The following is a 21,012-nucleotide window of genomic DNA, read 5'->3' as shown; positions in this document are numbered from 1 at the left end:
ATACCTAAAGCACATTTGGTATTCACTGATGGCTCCTCCAAAAACTTCATGGCCTCTAGTTATACCTTTAAACAATGAGTCTAACATACTCCCCTCTCCAGATAACTGTAGCTATTCCACGCCTTTTAAGGTCCTGCCCCGTTACTTCAATACATCTGTTTGTCTTTTTAATCCTTTTCAAAATAATTCCTTTGATGTAGATCTTGGATTAGCTATGTTTACTACCTGCTCTAGGTTCAACAAGACCTCTCAGACAGGCTGTTTGGGGGTGGGGGAAGAATTTATGTATGTGGAAATAACATGGCCTATCCTTATTTACCCACTAATTGGACTGGTTCATGTGCCCCCGCATTGCTTTTGCCAGATACAAACATAATTCCAGGAGATGAGCCTGTGCCCTCGCCTAGCTTTGACACATTCGTTCCTATGCACAAACGAGCAGTCCAATTTATTCCACTACTTATTGGACTGGGTATTTCAGGGGTACTTGCTACTGGCTCAGCTGGTGTAGGAGTGGCAATAGACACTTACAACAAATTTTCTCAGCAGTTAATTGATGATGTTAATATGGTCTTGAATCTAACCGGGTTGTCCTGAGAGCTTGGCTGCAGTTGGAGTAGACAAGATCACCAGATGAGGACCAGTCCACTGTGGCTGGAGGGTGTCCTTCACTCCTTTTTGCTGCATGTGCACCCGCAGGTAGGCGTGATCTCCAGGTTGAAGTGGGTGGCCAATCTGTCCTTTAGAAGCCTGAGGAATAATCCAGTTAGCATGTTCCCTGAGTAGTTTCCTTAGAAGGGTGAAGGCAGGTAAATAGTCATGTAAAGGGGAGGGGTGCTGGTGTAGGAGGCTGTTGAGAAGGAATGGTCTTCCATACATAAGTTCAAAAGGACTGAGGAAGGAAGGAGCCCTTGGGATGGCTCTCAGTTTAGTAAGGGCAAGGGGCAGAAGAGTCACCCAGGATTGGTGTAACTCTAGGGAGAGTTTAGTAAGGTGATCCTTAAGAAGGGAGTTAGCTCGTTCCACCTTCCCTGAGGATTGAGGATGGTAGGGAACGTGTAACCTCCAGGTTATTCCCAGGGACTGAGAGACTGCCTGAGTTACTTTGGAGATAAAACATGGGCCATTATCTGATTGGAGAGTGAGGGGAAGACCAAAACAAGGAAGAATGTTTTGTGTTGGGAGCTGGAGGAACAACATTCATTACCAAAAAATATAATATAGCTCTACAAACAGTTGACTTAAGCAGGACATTCTGCTTGCACAAGTAACCTTGGGAAAGAATTTATGGCAAGGTTATCTTTCTCTTCCTCTTGCAGACAGTTCTCGGAAAGATAAGTCAGGCAGTAATCTCTTGGAACACCTGGCGGTCAGTCACGTTGCTGAATTGCTCAGTCCCCCTCCCATACCCATAAGAATGCTGTAACCTTTGACCAACTTCTTCAACCCCCTCTGAATACAAACTGTATATAAAAAAAGGCTTGCAGTACAATAAAGCGACCCTTGACAAGTGGACTTGCTTGGGCTCCGTCTCTTCTTTCTCGCCCGTTTATCCTTTCAGGGAGTGGTCCCCCTCGAGCCTTACCTGTACAGGGTCCCCGCAGGCGGGGGCAAGATATAACTGCTTGTGTTTCCCAGGCATGATTAGCAACTTGTCTATGCTATTTTATCTGACTATTATAACAATCCCATTGAAGTAGTCTTCTCTTGGACTAGCAACTAGAGATTTAAAAATTTACAGACTCCCAAAGGAGTCTGTAGGAGAGATGGCTCAGTGGTTAAGGGCATTAGCTATTCTTGCAGAAGACCCGGGTTTGAATCCCAGCACCCACATGATGTGGATTTAGTTTCAGGGGATCCGATGCTCTCTTTTATCCTCCAAAGTCGTTGCATGTCATGGGTGCACTTACACACATGCAGGCAATACACAAATGCACATAGAAAGAGATTTACAAGCTCCTATTCTACTTGAAACTAGTAGAAGAGGCAGGCTAGCACTCCAGGTCTTTCTGACCACAGATTCTCTTTTTGCCACACCTGCTGCTGTTCTTCCATAAGTTTTGGCTGGAGCTTGAGTGGACACTAGCTCAGTGTCAGCATCAGCCAAGAGCAGCAGTCCTGAGGAGAGAAACACATGCAATCACACTAATGCCTCAGAAAATCCACGCCTCCCTACTGACACAGGACAATGGCTCCCTTCATTCTTGCCTGAAATGCTGCTGTTCAGCTGTAAAAGCACAATGCAACGAAATCTCCACTAGCAAAAAAGGAAATTGAAGCAATTTTGCGATAATTTAGGAGAAGCCATATTTTCACCTGAGTTATTTGAGCAGCGCAGGACACAAAAGATTAGGGGGTCAGAATTTTTTAGATAATTGCTTGTTTTCCTGGTCGAGCCGGTTTCACTCTGGGCTTTCTTTTTCCAAACCTGCATTGTCCTCACTGTGCGGAATACCCACCATGTCTAGGAAAGAGTTGTGTGGCAAAAGGAAGAAGACATGAAGGGGAAAACCCGATACTGTGATTAAGGCTCGGGTGAAAAAGTCTCTCCGTGAAGATTCTGATGTGATTCCAGGTTTCTTTCCACTGAAATGCCAAGTACAACAGGAAATAATTAGTTCCAAGTTCTATCTCTCTTTCCTTATCAGATAATTCTAGCCCCCAGGACCAATGAAGTCACAATCAAGCAATTACCTGATTGTTGGGGCAACTGGGATTTGCCAACCATTGTGTGGAGTGTGCCAGAAAAGAGGATTGGTTGCCAACTGCACCTACCTGTTTCTCCTTAGTAAGAGGTGGCAATTATGTCTTAATTCAAAGGGTCAGGGCCTGGATGGGCTATGGGCTCGCCTGCCCTGATGGTCCAGCTGGAGGAGAGGCTCCGGCCCTGAGTTGGGAGGCAGGGCCTTGGAACCACCAGGGTCCTCTGCTGCTTCTCTTTGAGATCCATGATGACTCCATCTGAGCACAGTTTGTTCCAAGCACACATTTCCAATAAATGCTGCCCTTGTGAGAAGGTGAAGGGGTTAAGAATTTGGAAAGAGGCTGTAGAACAGAGTCCAGTTTGGGTGGAGGACCAGTTACAACCACTTGGTACTATGTATTCCAAGATCCATAAACTGCAGTTGTAATCCCACGGGGAGATCATACTGGTCTTTCAGTGATTATCTGGAGCCTAAGAAACTATACTTTATTAAACTTTGTAAAGTGGAAAGATGAACATTTGGCAATGATAATTTAATGGTGGGGATGTCTTACAGAGAGAGAGAGAGAGAGAGAGAGAGAATCGGATTTTGACCTACAGAGTTCATTGTAAGCATTCTTAGTATTCGACCACCTGACCAGTATTTTCTTGGCTTTTTTTCCATGCACACAGAATTCTAGCATAGCAATTAAAGAATCTTGCTATGTTTCCTGTGAATGACTCAAGTCTGAGAATTATTCAAGTATTCCTCTCACTTTCCTTCACCTTTCCCACCTAACTCACAATGAAGAGAAACAATTTTAACCAAATTACTCAAAGGCATACCCCCAATGTATGTAAGTATGCATCATATGTATGTATGTATGTATGTATATACTCATGGTATCTTTTAGTGATCTGCACTTAGAAAATGATCATCAGATGGACAGGTAAGTAGCTTGTTTGGTGCTAAATTATCAGTCAACATCATTGCCATTCATTCTAGTGGCATAGAAAGTAATAAAAGCAGAAAGAAACAGAGTGACATACAGCAGCATTGAATGCAGAGGACATTGAATGTAAAGCAGGAAATTGAGTCCTGTTGGCTGACAAGTGATCTCTACTTCTGACCGTCTTTCCAGTATTTTCTCTTCACTCTTTCTCTGGTCTACTTCACCTAGTTATTTCTGAGGAGACGCAACTGAAAACTACCTTTTTATTTAAACACACAATAGTGGCTCCCACAGAGACCAGCATTAAATAGTTTTCTTTGATACATTTGAATTGATTTTGTCTGTAGCTCATGGTTTTGAATATAATTTTCTTCTTAGTAGTCAAATTATAAACATTTTAAGAATGTTTTTCTTTTGCTCTAGTTTCCTACCATACTGGCTTTTAAGTTGGATAAAAATCATGACAATAAAGATGACAGTCTTTAACAACAACAGCAGCAACAACAAAAAAACTCGCTTTATTTACTAGTCATAATGGTTTGGGGTTTAGGGTTTTTGCTGTTGTTCTTTTTTAAGACAGGGTCTCCCTGTAGCCCCAGCTGGCCTGGAACTTGTTATGTAGACCAGGCTGGCCTTGATTTCTGTGAGAGCCACCTACCTCTGCCTCCTGAATGCTGGGATCAAAGGTGTGTGCCACCCCACTTGGCCCACTGATTTGGTTTTTTAAAATAGTGTCAGCTACCCAGTGGGTGAAGGAACTGCATATATTTCTCAAAATCACATGAGACTATTTCCTAAAAGTGTAGCACAATTGCTTTTTCAGAATCCCAAAGACCATCTTTTTATTGCACCTTTATATAAAATGTCTTAAAATTTAAAGTTTGGCTACAGACAGGAACTGCTTATCGGGAAGAGGAGAAGGGAGGTGGGGAAGGAGAAATTAGAACAAAACTAGGGTTATGATGGTAGTTATGCCAAGAATGAAAGACCAGTTCAAGGTGAGGTTGGGTACTTTAATATCAGTCCATTCTAATACTGCATGAGCTGCTAATTGCTATGCTTTCTACTGTAGTTTTTCTTCAGACATTAGTAACTGGTCAGCAACTAACTTTTGCCCTGGGATTTTTAGCTAAGCAATTTGTCATTTGCAATGACTTTTTAAAAATCATGACTAAAAACAAAATAAATATGTTTAAAATATTTTGTTTACTATTTTTATTTTATGTGTATGAGTGTATTGTCTGCACGTATATAAGTGTACCTGTGTCATGCAATGCCCATGGAGGTCAGAAGAGGATATCAGATCCCCTGGAACTAGAGTTAGGGATGGTTGTTAGCCACCAAGTAGGAGTCAAACCCTGGTCCTCTGCAAAAGCTCCACTTTACAAATATTTTTAAAGATTTTGTGAGTTAATTATTTTTATGTGTATGAGTAGTACATACATGCACCTGAGTGTATGTAAGTGCACTATGTGTGTGCAATATCCAAGGAGTTACAGATGATTGTTAGCTGTGACATGGGTGTTGGGACCTGAACCCAGGTCCTCTAGAAGAGTAGTAGTGTTCTTAACCACTGAGCCATCTCCCCAGCCCCTGAAAGATTTTTAAAAATTATGTGCTCGTGGGTAGGTTTGTGCATGTAAGTGCAATGCCCTAGAAGTCCAGAAGAAGGCCGTGGATCTCCAGAGATGGAGTTGCAGGTAGTTGTGAGGCATCTGATGTAGATGCTGGGCACTGAACTCAAGCCCTCTGCAAGAGCAGTACACACTCTTAACCACCGAACCACTGAGCTCTCTCCAGCTTCTACAAATATTTTGAATGAAAAGGTTTTCAAGAAAATTGGCTGACTCTTTGGTCCTGTGTGATGGCTGGTACTACTAAAATCAAAGGACGGGGCCACTCCAGGAGCACTCCTTCAGCAGCTATGGATCTAGAGCCCTGGGGATGGAGGTGCTGAGCCGGCATTTTCCTGCTTAGCAGTGGCTGTATATGCCACACTGAGCATCATCCAAGGACCCGAATCCAACCTTCCTCCTCCCACTCTGACACATGGTCCAAAGTGAGAATTGTGCCCCAGGCAACCAGACATCAAGGTTTTAGTCATTCACTGAAATGTTGGCTCATAATCACCACCTTTGGGCCCCACCAGGCTTCATGTTGATCTACCATGCTCACCTCCTCAGGGCTGGGAAGCTCCTAAGAAAACACGGAGGGCAGTAGCTGGGAGCTCTGGGTTCCAAGGTTTCTAAGAACAAATGTTGGACACCACAAATACGCTTTCTATCCAATTGGTTTCTATTCCTGTTTTTATTGTTTTATATTATTTTGTGGTGCTGAGGATTAACTAAGGGCCTCATGCATACTAGTTGAGCACTTTACCAATGAACTACATTCCCAGCCCCATTATGGTTAAATGCACACTCTGTTCTAAGTCAGAGAAGGGATTTCTCAACCAGAATAGGTTGATACTGAAAAAAAAAAGGAGGTAAAACCACATTCTGAACGTCAATAAGGAAATGCAACACAAGTTCTACGTCAAAAGATGCTCGCTGTCTCTAGTAAGCTTGGCCAGGATCCAGGGAACAGGAGCCTCCAGGATGGGTGCATAGTTACCTCTAAAACTGGGACTGACAAACTCTGCCCAGCTGAGAATAAATGCCAAGGATAGTTCTGGCAAAAAACAACTCAAGCTTTGGACTTTTCAAGGTGAACTCAGAGCATCAAAAGAGTGCTGTAAATATCAACAGTTGGCTTCCGAAAGCTAGTAGGGGTTTGTTCTTGTACATATAGATTCCTGGAAGGAATCTATGTATTTTCCCGTAAGGTCAAAAGGTGCTCATCAACTTTACAATTTAAGGAACTGGGCTCAAGAAAGACAAATGCTTCGGGGTCAATTATGCTAGAGGTAGAGGAGAACAAACAGGAAACAGGTAAGAACTGTCAAAAAAATGTTTTGGGGCTCAGCGGTTAAGAGCACTTGCTACTCTTAAAGAGGACCCAAGTTAGGTTCCCAATACCCATGTGGGGTGTCTCATAACTGCATGTAACTCCAGCTCTGGGAGACCCGACACCCTCCTCTGGCTTCCACAGACACCTGCACTCATGTTCTCACACTCCCCTCCCTACAGACACATAAACATATACACAATTAAAAAATAAATCTTTTTTAAAAACCTCTATTTTTCTCTGCTTCATAAGTTGGAGAACATTTGCTTAGGTTTCCTGGTCATTTCATTCCCCATATAGGATGCATTCAGTGTGCAAATATTATTATTCTCTGTGAGAAGCAGGCATCTTAATCCCAGCCTTCACAGTGCACAATAGCATCCCACATGCACAGAAAAAAATCCAACATTCTCTGAAAACAGAAAAAGCGCATTAGTGCTGAAGCTATTAAAATAGCTATTCTGCCTTGACCACAATGGCTCAGCAACACAGAATTCATTTAAGAAGAAAAACAAAACTGCTCTCAGCCTAATATCTGAAAATAGGCTCTTTTGGAACAGGATTGTGATAGTTTTAACTGTCACCTGACACAATCAAGAATCACTTGGGAAGAGAAGCTCGGTGACGGAATGTCTAGATGAGATTGGTGTGTCTTTGGGGAAACTGTCTTGCCTGCATTGATTGATTGACATGTAAGATCCAGCCCACTGTGGGCAGCGCCATTTCCTGGGTGTGGGTCCTGGACTGCATGAGAGTGGAGAAAGTGAGCTGGATGGGAGACATGCATGCTTTCACTTCTCTCTGCTCTTGACTGTGGATGTTTTGTGGCTGGCAGCTTCAAGTTCCTACCCTGGCTTCCCTGCAGTGATGGACTGTGGCCTGGAACTGGGGCCAAAATTACCCCTTTCTTCCTGAAAGTTCCTTTTGTCAGTGCATTTTATCAGAGCTACAGAAATGAAGCTAGAACACAAGTCTACTTTCTAAAATTAAGGAGATCTTGGGGCTAGAGAGATGCTCAGTCATTAAGAGCACTGGCTGCTTGTGCAGAAGACCTGGGTTCAATTCCCAGCCCCTACATGGCAGCTAACAACCCTCTCGAGTTCCAGGGGATCAGATGCCCTTGTCTGACCTCCTCCAGCACTGCATGATGTGGATGCACTTACATACATAGAGGCAATACACTCATACGCATTAAAAAATATTAAAACTAAGGTGATCTAAAGCAGCAGATGTAAGCTGTGGGAGGATTGGAGAATTTTTGCTGTGTGTCTTCACACCCTCCCTGATGCTAACAGGCTCAGACAAGGAGATTCCTGCTCTCAGGTGAGAATTCTTTGAAATTTAGCTTGTGTTCAGAGACCAAACCTGGTGGGGAATGCATTCTTTAGTCAGAGTTCTGCAGGAGTGAGCGGGATTAGAGTACTCTGCTGCTAATAGTTATAACCTACATAATAGACTTAGGGCACAGAGAGGAAAGGAAAGGCATTTAACTCGTTTATCACTGATTGTTTCAAAGAACTACGAAATATTGTAATGTCTGAAATTTTTGTACATAAACCACTGTGCATATTTCCTTGGTATTTTCAGGCTATCTGCCTTACATTCCAAGCAAAACAAACTCAAGTCCCAGAAAAGGAGGAGGAAAGTGAGAGTGACCCTGCCTTACTCTCTTTCAGTGTCAGGAGTCAAGTCAGCCTTGACCTCTGTGTTTCACTGTTTTGTTCCATGAAGACCTTGGTAGGCAGAGTTCAAATATCCAGAGCCTGTTAAGTGTGCTACTCTCTGTGGTAGAGGGAATTTGCAAATATGATTAAATTAAGGATTATTGAGATGAAGAATCATTCTGGTGTTAACAAATGAGCCCACTGCAGTTACTGAAACTCCTGCAGACAAAAAATTCCTAGAAGCTGAAGGGGGTAAGGAAATGACTCCTCCCCTAGAGCTTCTAGAAGGAATGTGATCAAGCCTATACCTTGAGTTTTAGCTCTAAAGACCATTGTCTAACTTCTGAATTCCAGAACTGTAAGATAAGAAGTTGATGCTGTTTTAAGTCACTGGGTGTATGACATTTTGTTGCTGCAGTAGTACGAATCTAATTCAATGCCTCACAATCCATCTGTGGACACTGGAGGATGATTAGAGCTTTGTGCAACTCTGGAGGTCGGTGCCTGGGACTCCAGATCTTAATGCTTTGGAGAATCTAGGACTGAACTTGGAGGTTCATCTGGAGTCCCAGATGGAGCCATTTTCCCTGAGCTATAAAGCCTTGGCTTGGACTCCACAGGACACTTCTGCTTCTGATCCTGCGTGTTGCTGTGTAGGAGTTTGTACCCCACCTGTCTTCACAGCTTCACCCCCTGCAGCCATCGCCTCCAGGGCACAAGCTTGTGAGTGATATCTTCTGCACCACAGAGAACCTGAGAAGGCTTCTTATTTCCCAAATGAGAGGTTTTGTGTCATCATTGGACAGTGTTTGCCATTATGGCATTCTGAACTTGGTATAGGTTTTACATAAACGATCTCTGAATTACTGCAAAGCTCATCCTTAGATGGAATTTTGACAGATACAGTTCTCACGTCTGCTTTGGCACTGTTATTCAGGGCAGTGCAACTACAAAACGAGGTTCTTTGGTATTTCTTAGACGATGTGGCCCAATCTAAAGATTATGATTCTATATTCTTTGAGGATATTTATAGGAAACATTATGGTTGGTAAAACCTACCTACAATCCTATATTGGATTCTTCTTGTAGAGGCTGGGAGAAGCCAGACTGAAGTGTCCTCAGCATAACCCTGTGAGTGGCTGTCAGAGCCCAAACTGTGCGGTCTGAACGAAGCATTAACTTGGTGTGGTTTATTTGTTTGTTTTGGTGCCAGAGCTTGAATCCCGGGTTTTGTACTTTGAACTGGTAGTTTTATTTTATTTATTATACTTTTACATTGTATTCATTCCTTATGCGCGTACACACATATGTGTTTGTGTGCGTGTGTGTGTGTGTGTGTGTGTGTATGTGTGTGCACCCTGGCACACAAGTGAAGGTCAGTTCTCTCCTTCCATTACATGGGCCCCAGGGATTGAGTTCAGGTGGACAGACAGCTCAGCATCAAACCCCTTTACCCATTGAGCCATCTCGCCAGCGCCTGCACTGGTCATTTTAAAAACCTCTTTCCATATTTCTAATATGCAGGGGAGATTCTAAGCCAGCGTTAAATACCATTACAATCTCTATTTCACTGAAGAGGAAATGAAGGCATGAAAGGCCACATAATTCAATCAACATCACACAATGAGAGAGCACAAGGCAGAGATTCAGACCCAGCAACAGAACCTAAAACAATTTCTCCACTGCCTTGTGCAAAAACTGAATCCTAAATGGACAGCAAATCCTTATCCAGCAAATTCTGGTTCAATAAGTGAAGGAATAAATGAACACTGTACTCATTTGTGATATAGGCCTACAATTAAATGTTGAGCAGTATGGATTCAGTATTATTTAATTTGCACAGTGCTTTGACCCACTATTTGTCTCATGTTTGCTTGTGAATCCAGCCCCACGTCCCCTAAACTTAACTTTTAATTCTCAAAACTCAAGAATTGAAATACTGGGAGAAGAAATGGTAGCATTTTCATCCCATACCCATTGTTTGAGTGCTGCTTCTATGTTCTAGAACTCTTAGATATGTAATTTCCAAAAGTAATGATTTTGTTTTGAACAACTGAATGATGCTTACATTAAGAAATTCATTTTTAGGTAGCCCAGAGCTAAGTCAACTTGAAATAATCAAATTTATTTGCCTGCACTTTAAAAGGGCTGCTTTGTTTAAGGAATGATTCTCCTTCAGACTTTAGAATAAATATGCAGGTTGTCCTCAGAATCTTTACCTGTCTCAGCAGGGTCACCCACCTGATTAAGGTGGCACCAGGAAGGAGTCTTTTAGTCCCTGCAAAATCAGAAGCTCGCTTTACCCTTAGTAATACTACAGAGCCCAGAAAGAGAAAGGCTTAAATTCTGAGCATTTTGTTACAGGGCAGCATTGAAATGAAAGCTCTTTTTTTCTGTAAAATATAAGAAACCCAAGAAATGGGAGAGCTAGTTTTGCTACAAACTACTTGTACACTAAGAATAGAACATGGAGGAGTAGAGCAGTGATTGCAAATTGCCTTTTATGTTACAGTTGAAGGCATTTTCCTGTTCAATAATTTTAATAAAGAAATCCCCCCAGCCATCCTCCTGATCAGTTTGAACATAATTCAGGCATTATACACATTGTTCCCTTGGGTTTATGCCTTCATGGTTTTAAATTATGTCTAGTCTCCTGCAAAGGCAGCCCAGGCTCCCATGGTTAAAAATTAGGTTCCAAAGCACTAGAACTCATGCTTTCCCCATTTCAAAAACAATAAACTATTTGCAGTCAACTTACTATTACTTTAATTTTAAATTCAGTGCATCATTGTGGACCAGTTAGAAAGATGAAGTTCAAATTATATTTGTGGTTTTTTTCTTCTGCAAATCCTGTTAAATACTTTGAGGCATTGGTTCAGATGTAGGTTTGAGATGCAGGTCTCTGAGGCACCAGGATGTTAATCCAGCTGATTCTCAGCTTCCTGGATTGGCTATCACAGAATAGCTAAAATGTTACACAAAAAAGTATACTATCTTCTGAATATATGTAGGTGTGAATGTGATTCAGAAAATTCGAGTTCATTTCAAATCTTCGTTAATTCACTTGACTTTTTATATCATTATGTATAACATATATCATATTTCCTTAGTCAATGAATAACTGCTTAGGGGTTGGAATAGTGTTATATCATATTTCTTAGCATTAAAGGGGGGCAGCAAGATGGCTCAGTGGATAAAAGTGTTTGCAGCGCAAGCCTCTGACAACCTGAGTTCAATCCCTAGAACTCACATTAAAAAGCTGCACGTGGTGGTGCACATCTGGAATCTCACATTCCTACAGTGAGATGGGAGGGAGAGCCAAGAGAATCATCCAAAAACTCACAGGCCAGCTATCATGGAGTATAAAACTTGACAGAAACAACAAGAGAGACTCTGCCTCAAACACAAGGTCACAAGGTGGAAGGAAAGAATGGACTCTTTTGAAGTTGTCTTTTGACCTCCACATGTGCACCATGACACATGCACGCCAGTAGTTACACACACACACACACACACACACACACACACACACACAAATAACAAAATACTTCAATTAAAAAGAAAAGATCCAGGGGCTAGCATGATGGCTCAGTAGTTAAGAGCACTGGCTTCTCTTGCAGATAGCCTGGGTTCAGTTCCCAGCACTGACATGGTGGCTAACAACCATCTGTAACTCTAGTTCCAGGGGATCCAACATCCTCTTCTGACCTCTGAAGGCAATGTATGACATGGGTGCCCTTATATGCATGCAGGCAATACATGCAGACACATACAGTAAAAATAATAAATATATATAAAAGATCCTTATAACTGAAATAAGAGTAAATATGTTACTCAGGCAAATAGGAATAGCAGTGGTCACCTCTGGTAGGGTATAGGACGGCATCAGCAAGCACCCACCCCACCAACCATCAGAAAGAAGGTCTATGTGCTTCCCCTTGATTATTGTAATAGCCTTGGGAAGACAACTCCAAATATTTCAAGTCTTAAATGTGCTGGAGAATTTTGTAACTACCCTAGAAGCAATATCTTTGTTTGCAGAGCAGAGACCTGCGGCTCCGTCATAGACATGTGCACAGGAGGAATAATCTTTTGCTGAGGTCTTTATGTTCACTGCAAACAATGTGCTTTCAGATATTCACACATATGGCTAGATGCATTGGCAGCAAACAAGAGGGTTTTGAAAGAGGATTGAATATAAGTGAACAGAGCGGGTGATTCAGCAAATGGCCAGACAGCAGTACTAGCGAGAACCGATCCAGCATAGTGCAGGCTGCATAGAGGAGTCAGAACTTTTCCTGTGTTGCCACGGACTCTCTTCTTGAGATGACTATTATCACTTATTCTGATTTCATTAAAAGGCAGAAACTGAGATATTTTGTATGAAATACACAAAAATTCAATAAAAACAAATTGTAAAAAAGTTAAAATTCAGATTCTATTGTAAAAAGCTAAAATAAAAAAAGGCAGAAAATGTTGTAAATGCATTGCCATCATTATTTTTAGATTTTGCAATAGACCTTAGGAGACAGCACATCTCTGAGATTCTGAAAAGTTAGGGGGGCTTAAATCACCTAGGTAGGAAGACATGGACATGGGGCTGCGGTTACCCTCAGAGTCTGTGCTTCAGCGGGCATCAGTGGCAAGGCCAATTAATCCCTGGGAAGAGAAGGGAGGTGGGTGAAGGAAATCAGAATATGGCACCCCAAGATGTGCCTCTGATAGGCAAAGCGTTTTTGAACTAAGGGCAATTTAGGAGCAGCAATTGGAGAATAAGCTATATCTTCCCTGTTTTCTACCTAAAGACAGAATATAAATTCTCTTTTATTGGAGAGAACTCCTAAAAGCCCAACCTCAAGATAGAAACAAGATGACACCTGAATGTCATCCTGTGAACATTTCCCAGGGTTTTAGAGATTTAAGAAAGGCTATTTCCTATAATTCAATCAGAAAAAATCTAGGGGAGACCACTGAAGAACTGGTCTCATGTGCTCCCCTGGATCAGTAATGGTGACCAGGCTCATGGGTCACTCTCATTGGTTCACCCTGAGTCACATGACATGACCTCACACAATCAGAATGCAGGAAACCATAATGGTCAATTCTTATTAAACCCTGAAGTTAGAATCAGAACCACAAAGGAAGGGGAAGTACTACCACAGAGAACACAGAAGGCTTCTGTCGATGCGTGTGATAATCCTTGCGTTTATTGTGAGAACTCAAGTAAAGGAAAGTCAGTGGAGCAATACTTTGTTTTAGAATCAGACTCTAAACTCGGCAGTCTAGGGGAATAACCCTTAAGAGTCCAGGCTATTGAACATAGGCGGTTTAAATTTCAGTACTGTAATGAGCTACTACTTGTCAATAGAAAATCTGAGGGAAATTTGACTGCTTAGAGACCATGTTATATGGAAAAGGCTGTCTTTAGGGGCTGGTGAAATGGCTCAGTGGGTAAAGATACTTGTCACCAAGCCTGATGACCTGAGTTCGATCCCTGGGACCCACATAGTAGAAAGAGAAAATCAACTACAAAATGTTGTCACATGTATACCACACACATGCACACCTACACATACACACACATTCAAAACAAATAATACATTAAAGAATGCAATAAACATTTTTAAAAATAGTGCTGTTAAACATGAGGGCTGGCTGTGGTAGTGCACACTGGTAAGCAAATACTGAAGAGGAGGAAGCAGGAGGATCTTAAGTTTGCATCCACCCTGGCATACACCTTGGCCTGGGGAGATGGCTTAGTTGGTAAAGTGCCTGTTGTGCAAGCATGAGGACCTGAGTTCAATTCCTAGCACCCACAATAAAAGCCAGCCATGGTACTGTACTCTTGCAATCCCAGTGCTGAAGAAGTAGATGTAGGTTGATTTCTGGGGCTCCCTTGCCAGTCAACCTAGCCACATTGGTGTGCTACAAGTCAAAGAGAGACCTTGTCTCAAAGGAGGTAGGTCGGCATGTCTGAAGATGACAACTCAAGGTTATCCTCTGGTATCCATATGCACACACACACACACACGTATGCACACACATGCATAAAAATAAACAAACATGAGGATCACCTTGAACACTGAGATGCTCACATGTAAATGGAGTTTTTTTTTTAGAACAATAGCATGGGGTCCAACAAGCTCCCCAAAACTAAGCTCAGCCACTGGCCCTCAATATGCCAGCTAAAGAGATGAGTAAAGGTAACAAACAGAAGAAATTTATTCAAGATGGTCACATCAGGATGAGAAACAAATAAAGGGATCCAGTGACTTCAAGTCCATCTTTGGGGTACTGACGAGCCTAAGTTTTAGCTTCAAATGAAAGAAGAATAGGGGAGGGGAACTAGAGGTATGCATAATAAAGCACTACTGGTCTAGATGTGGTCTGGTTGATCTCTGTCTCAGTGCTTGTTCTGTGAAGTCATCCAAAGAATTCCTATCACTGCCTTCTCTTGGAGGTTGGCTCAATATGACTCTCAGGAGATAGTCACTCCTGCTCCAGGCTGCAGCCTGGACCCTGTCTTCATCCTGGGAAGGGTCCAGGAGGGTCTGTGACCAGGAGGACAGTGACTTATCTCTGTGCTTTCAGCCTTGAAGGGGGATAAGTAGGTTAGATGGACACTCCTTGAATGATTAACATGCAGCAAGTAAGTGACCCATAATAAAGGAGACAGACACAAAATGAAGGCAGAGACGACAGGCTTTCTTCCTGTATTTGGTGATCTTAAGGAGCCAAGTGAGGAGTCAGTGCCTTTTAGGAAAAGCGGCTTCTAACTGCTGGTTTCAAGTAAGAGGCCCTTAGGAACTGATGGCAGTCAAGGGAGAGCAGACATTCAAAGCCTAACCAAAAGCACTTACTCATTCAGTAAATGATAGCCCAACCATAGAACTGCTGAATCAATGCTGCATGCATCTATGCTGATCTGTGTCTTTGTATATGCACACAGCCAATTGAAAACTGTATATATGCTTATACATGTTCTCTCTCTTTCCTCCCTGAGCCGGTGTCTTTGGATATAAGTAAAATACACAGCAAGACACATCGCATGTCATTGTGTGAGATGTCATAGGCAGGACACCAGCGAGGCCTGCAGTTGAATGGGAACAGGAGTTTCTTTTGCTCTTAGAGTGAGCTACAAGTTCTGCTCATGAATCTTTCTCTGGGAATGGTTGGGCCATTTCAAAGATAACTCAAGGAGCTCTCAAAATTCTGAGTGTCAGGAAAAAGAGACTCTTTAAACATGTTCCTACTCATGATTTGGCAGCTCCCCCAAACCCGCTCTGAATGTGCTCTCATTTCCCTGCAGTTAAAGCATTTTTCACGTTTTCAGTTACTGCTAGTGGCCAGTGAATGGCCTTTCCCACATTTCATGCACATACATATGACACATTTGAATGAAAATAAAAGCATACCCAACATTCCATTCATGGGAAGGAAAGCACTCAAATATGCTGAGTGGAAAACATGCATTTCCTGTGTGCTGTGAATTAGACTCAGCTGCAGGAAGGTATGGATCATAATGTAACTACTGCATGCCTGGAAACTCTCCCCCCTTCCCCACCCCAGCACATGGCCATTCTAATTCTTTTATTTGATCTGGAATCTTTAAAGTGAAGTTAAAACTAATTCATACAGGTAAATATTATTCATTTAATAGAGGAAAGAATTGAGTTGTCAATAATGAGTAGACTGTTGATTTGCTAGAACTATGTGGGACCTGATTTGTCAATGAGAGAATCTTGGCTGGCTTTGCTTTATCCAGAAGCATTTATTTACTATCATCCTCAGATGTTTTTATTCCTTTCATTTGTCAGGCTGATCATTTTCAGGAGAATCTGGGACTTAATGAAATCAACTGATCCCTATCCTTTTACCATTTCATTGAAGGTGAAGTTTTATTTGCTGAATAATAAACAGAGCATATTCTATTTAATTATTTTTCCAGGCTCTTGTCTCATATGTGACTCAAAGTTTTTCATAAGGATAATTAAAACATTCAGAGTAGGTAGCACAAGGAAAATAGGATTGGGGAATGGGTGAACTTTCCTAAACTAGGGGAAGAAGACTCATACTTTAGGCAAGTGCTGTACCACTGAACCATGCCCTCCAGCTGATAAGACTTGCTCTTTGAACTAGCTATCACTCAGGGATAGCACCCTGAAGTTATCAGTTTCTTAGGTCATAAGGACCTCAGAAAGAGCTTCAAGATGGCAGAGATGGGAGCCTGGTAACCATGGGCTAAAAATAAATAGCAAGTGACCAACAATAATGTATTTCTCTATGCTATGAAGCTAAGTGTTATATAAATGTGACTTTTAGTTCATTTTAATCTCAAGCCTGCAGCAGGCAATTATTCACATTGGAAATCCATACTCCAAACTGGCATATAATCAACATGCCAAATTCCAGGGCCAGCTGTCGATGCCTTGGCTGTGTTCTACCTCTAAATTTGATTTTTTGATAGTATAATGAATATTAGTGGTGAGTTTTTATTTATCAACTCCAAGGATTAGAGATGTGTGGACTGGTAAGAAATGCATTAGAGCTTTTCTCATCTTTTCATGAACAGGATACAAAAGCCTGGTGAAGCTCTGTAGCCTTGATTCTCTTGTAGCCTGGAGTCTAGGATAATGTGGAAAGTAAGGTCCCTCACAAGGAACCAGGCTGAAAGAGAAGGACGTGGTGGAATAAGACAAGAGGAAGCTGCCTGACATTTGACTGCGGTGTCAGTAGCTTGCCTTAAACCTTTCAGGTTATAGCTGCCAACCTCAGGGCCACATTTCACTAATTGTTAACTCTGGGGACATGTGGACCCCTCCACAGTCTTCTTATTATCCTCTCTTCCCATCCCAAAGGAAAAATCTGGCTTCTGGGTCTTCAGACCTTTTCTTTTTTCAAACTGCTATGGCCTTTTCTCTGAAGCAGACCCGAGAGAGACTCTTAAGACAGAGAACGGACTTTATCCTTCTGCTGAATGCTGAAAGCTTATCTGGAGTAAGGCTTAGAAATTATCCCTGCTCATAATTGTTGTTAATTAATATGTATAACCATGAATAGCATATACTTTGATTGGCATACAAATGCTTCCAAAGTAGTGTCTGGTAAATGCGAACCTTTACACTAGGAGGCTTTTCTTTCTTAAAACCATAATATGTCAAATTTAAGGAGTTAAAGAGGATGGCAATTAACAAAAAACAAGGTCAGGTCCTGTGTTAATGCCAAGATGGACTTGTTAGTAAGGTTGATGAGCTCAGATATAGTGTGATAAAATTAGTGGCATGCAATGGTATTTTACAGAGAGTATAACACTGAAATCTTGCTTAATTCCTGCACCTATTGTAATAACTATAAACTGAATGTTTTAAAACATGCTCTTGATGGGGCTGGAGATATGGCTCAGCGGTTAAGAACACTGGTTATTCTTGTAGAAGACTGGGGTTCGAATCCCAGTACCCATATGGCAGCTAACTGTCCTAACTCCAGTTCCAGGGGATCCGACAGCCTCTTCTGTCCTCTGCAAGCATTGCACAACATGGGTGCACTTACCTACACACAGGCAATACACTCATACACATAAAATAAAAAAAAATAATAAAATATTTTTTAAAAACATGCTATTTGAAAGAACTATACCCTGGCAGGTAGATAAACAATATACTTTTTTCTTATCCTTACAAATGCTTAAAGATATTCCAAAGACCAATATTTTGTTGTATGAAACAGTAGTCCTAGAGAAAATTACTACCAGCAATCTAATAAGCAAATGCAGTTGGTTATCATGTCATGAAGTAAACTGCATAAAAATTGATGGGTGTTTTTTTCCACTCTGGGAGATTATATCCACATATTTCAAGGAGAAAGGATGATCAAGAAATGGATATCCTTACAGCCCAACACCCCAACTGCAATGCCTGGAACACCCCTTGTTCAATCACACTGAACAGTGTATATCATAACGTAAAGTAAGCTGGAAGCTTAGGTGGAGTTGGAGGGGTAGAAGAAAGGAAATTAATAAAATGTTCTCCATGAATGTTCCTATCTGGATGCCATGTGCTCCCACAATGTTGAAAGGAAAGGCTGATCCAGTGTCTAAATGACTAGGACTCACAGCTTAGGCAACCAGAGAAGAGAAGGAATCGGCAGAATCCTCACTTGGAGTAAAACTAGAGCACACAGCTCCCTGCTATGTACCATTCAGCAGGGCTTGAAATTCATGGACAATGGTTTTAGAAAAGAGATTTTTACACGGGGAAAACAGATAATAAGTTTGCTATACAAGAAGCTCCTTCAGGATTTAGACATTTTTTACAGAAAATTTGACATAAAATTACAATTTTAAATTGCTATGAAAGTTCATAACACTATCTTTATTTCATTTTGAGTGGCCTGACTTGGGTCCATGTTTAACACTTTGAATTACACCCATCTATTCATTCCTGGCCCCTAAGCAGGGATTCCAAATGTACCATGATTTTTATCATAACTAAGTATGTCAAAATATAATTTTGACTGGGTTTGGTGACCCATCCCTTTGATCCCAACAGAGGCAGGCAGATCTCTGAATTTGAGGCCTGGTCTCCATAGAGAATTCCAGGTCTGCCAGGGTTACATAGTGAGAGACCCTGTCTCAAAAGACTAAACAAACAAGCAAAAAGATATACTTTGGAAAATGTAACTGGAGCATAGGACTGGACAGGCCATACTATTTTCTCCAGTTGTCTATACAAGAGTCACAGTGAGCTCACACCATTCTCTGATGTCATAGGAGACATTGACTTTGAAAATGAATTGCTTAGGGGCCAGGAATGAATAGAAGAGTGTTATTCAAAGCGTTAAACATAGACCCAAGTCAGGCCACTCAAAATAAAATAAAAATAGTGTTATGAACTTTCATAGCAATTTGACATTATAATTTTATGTCTGTTAGACCTACTATTAGAAGACACTTTTCTACTTATATATTCATATTTCCACTTATTTTTATTTCTAGTAATTGATTTTTATTATATTTATAGAAATATTCTATTGGAAATTGGAAAAGACATTGTTTCTTAACCATGGATAGTTTGGGAACCATTGCCATAGACTATAGCTGAGCCATAATTATTTTGAGAATCCAAAGTCCTTTCTTTTCTTTACATTTTTTTTTTTAACTCCAACAAAGATGTAGTGCATCCGAGAGTCTTTGAGCTCCTCAATGAAATGCAGAATTCTGAGCTTTCCATGACAAGGAAAGATCTTACAGAAAGAAAGTTTTGTGATTTGCTGATTGACTAATCCTGAATTCCAGAATTAAAAATCTTTGCCTCCTCTGGATGGCTTGCTTTTGCCTAACTCCCTTTAATCCTTTACTCTCTCCTGTCTTCTGATTCTTACTCTGTGAAACCACAATGGTGTCAGATTCAGGGAAGAACATGTGGATTTCATTTTGTCAGAAATGGCAGTCATCTTCCTTCTAACTGTAACCACTAAAATTCAGAATGCATAGATGGTTAGGTGGCAGAAATTGCAGCTCACTTAGAGTGAGCTTTGTTATTTTGTTTTGAGATAGGGTCTTACTATGCAACTCAAGCTAGCCTCTAATTCATGATCCTCCTGCCTGGGCCTCCAAGTACTGAGATGGCAGCATGAGGCACCATGTCTAACTTATAATTAGCTTTGGAAAACATTTTTATACTTTTCAGATATCATCCTTCTAAGCTATACAGTTAGCTGGCATTTCTAAGCAGAGCCCAATAGAGAGCAGTTTAAGGGTCTATGAGATGACTCTGTGGGTAAAAATGCCAACTGTGCAAGCCTGATGGCCTGAGTTTGAGTCCCCAGAACCCATGGAAGAAGGAGAGAACCAGCTCTTGGAAAGTTGCCCCTTGATGTCCACAAACCTGCCCCCCATTCTCTTTCTGTCTCTGCTTCTGTGTCTCTGTCTCTCTTACACACATGTAATAATAAATAAAGTATTTTTAAAGAGCAGTGGGAGGAGACTAGGATAAGGTGTTTGCTTGCTTGCTTGCTTGTTTTTGAGTTTGGTTTTTTATTTCATTGATGTCTGGTGGATTATTTGTGAACTAGTGTTGCAGTTGAAAGTACCTATATCTCTCGCTTAAATAACTCTATAATAAAACAAAAGGTGTGGCTTCAGTTCAGTCAAAGTCTGGCAAATGAGGGGTAACCAACCAAAGGGTCCAAACAGAGCATAGAATAATAGATGCTAACTTACAATAACTTTTATTTATAAATAATTTTTATTTAATTTATAGTAATTTTGAGAAAGGGTGAATTTTATATATATCAATTGTTAGTAAAATAGCTAAATGAGTAACAAAGACTTTGCTAAGAATATACCTCATAGAGAAACCTTAAAGAAAAATATTGATAGATTTGACTTTAACAAACAACCCCCCAAAACTATTCTCAATTTTAATTTAGAGCACATATACATTTTAAAAATATGTATGACATTAATGATATATTAGTGACATTTCTCATCACTGTGACCAAATATCTGACAAGAAGCAACTGTAAGATTTATTCTGCCACAGAAGCTGTGAGTAGTGGGCCACTCCATGGCCGCAGGAGCTTGGTGCAGCTTGGGCCAGCTCAGGCACCACAGGCTATAACCCATAGGGCTGTAACCCGCTTCTTCTGGCTAGTGCCCACATTGTAAAGATCTTATAATCTCTCAAAACAGTGCCACCAGCTGAAGACAGAATGTTCAAGCACATGAGTCTGTGGAGGACATTTCATGTAAACCATTAGAGATGGT

The sequence above is a fragment of the Nannospalax galili genome, unplaced genomic scaffold (assembly GCF_000622305.1).
Source record: "Nannospalax galili isolate Female #2095 unplaced genomic scaffold, S.galili_v1.0 scaffold613, whole genome shotgun sequence".
In the NCBI taxonomy this organism is placed as follows: domain Eukaryota; kingdom Metazoa; phylum Chordata; class Mammalia; order Rodentia; family Spalacidae; genus Nannospalax; species Nannospalax galili.
This window is presented reverse-complemented; position numbering follows the sequence as displayed.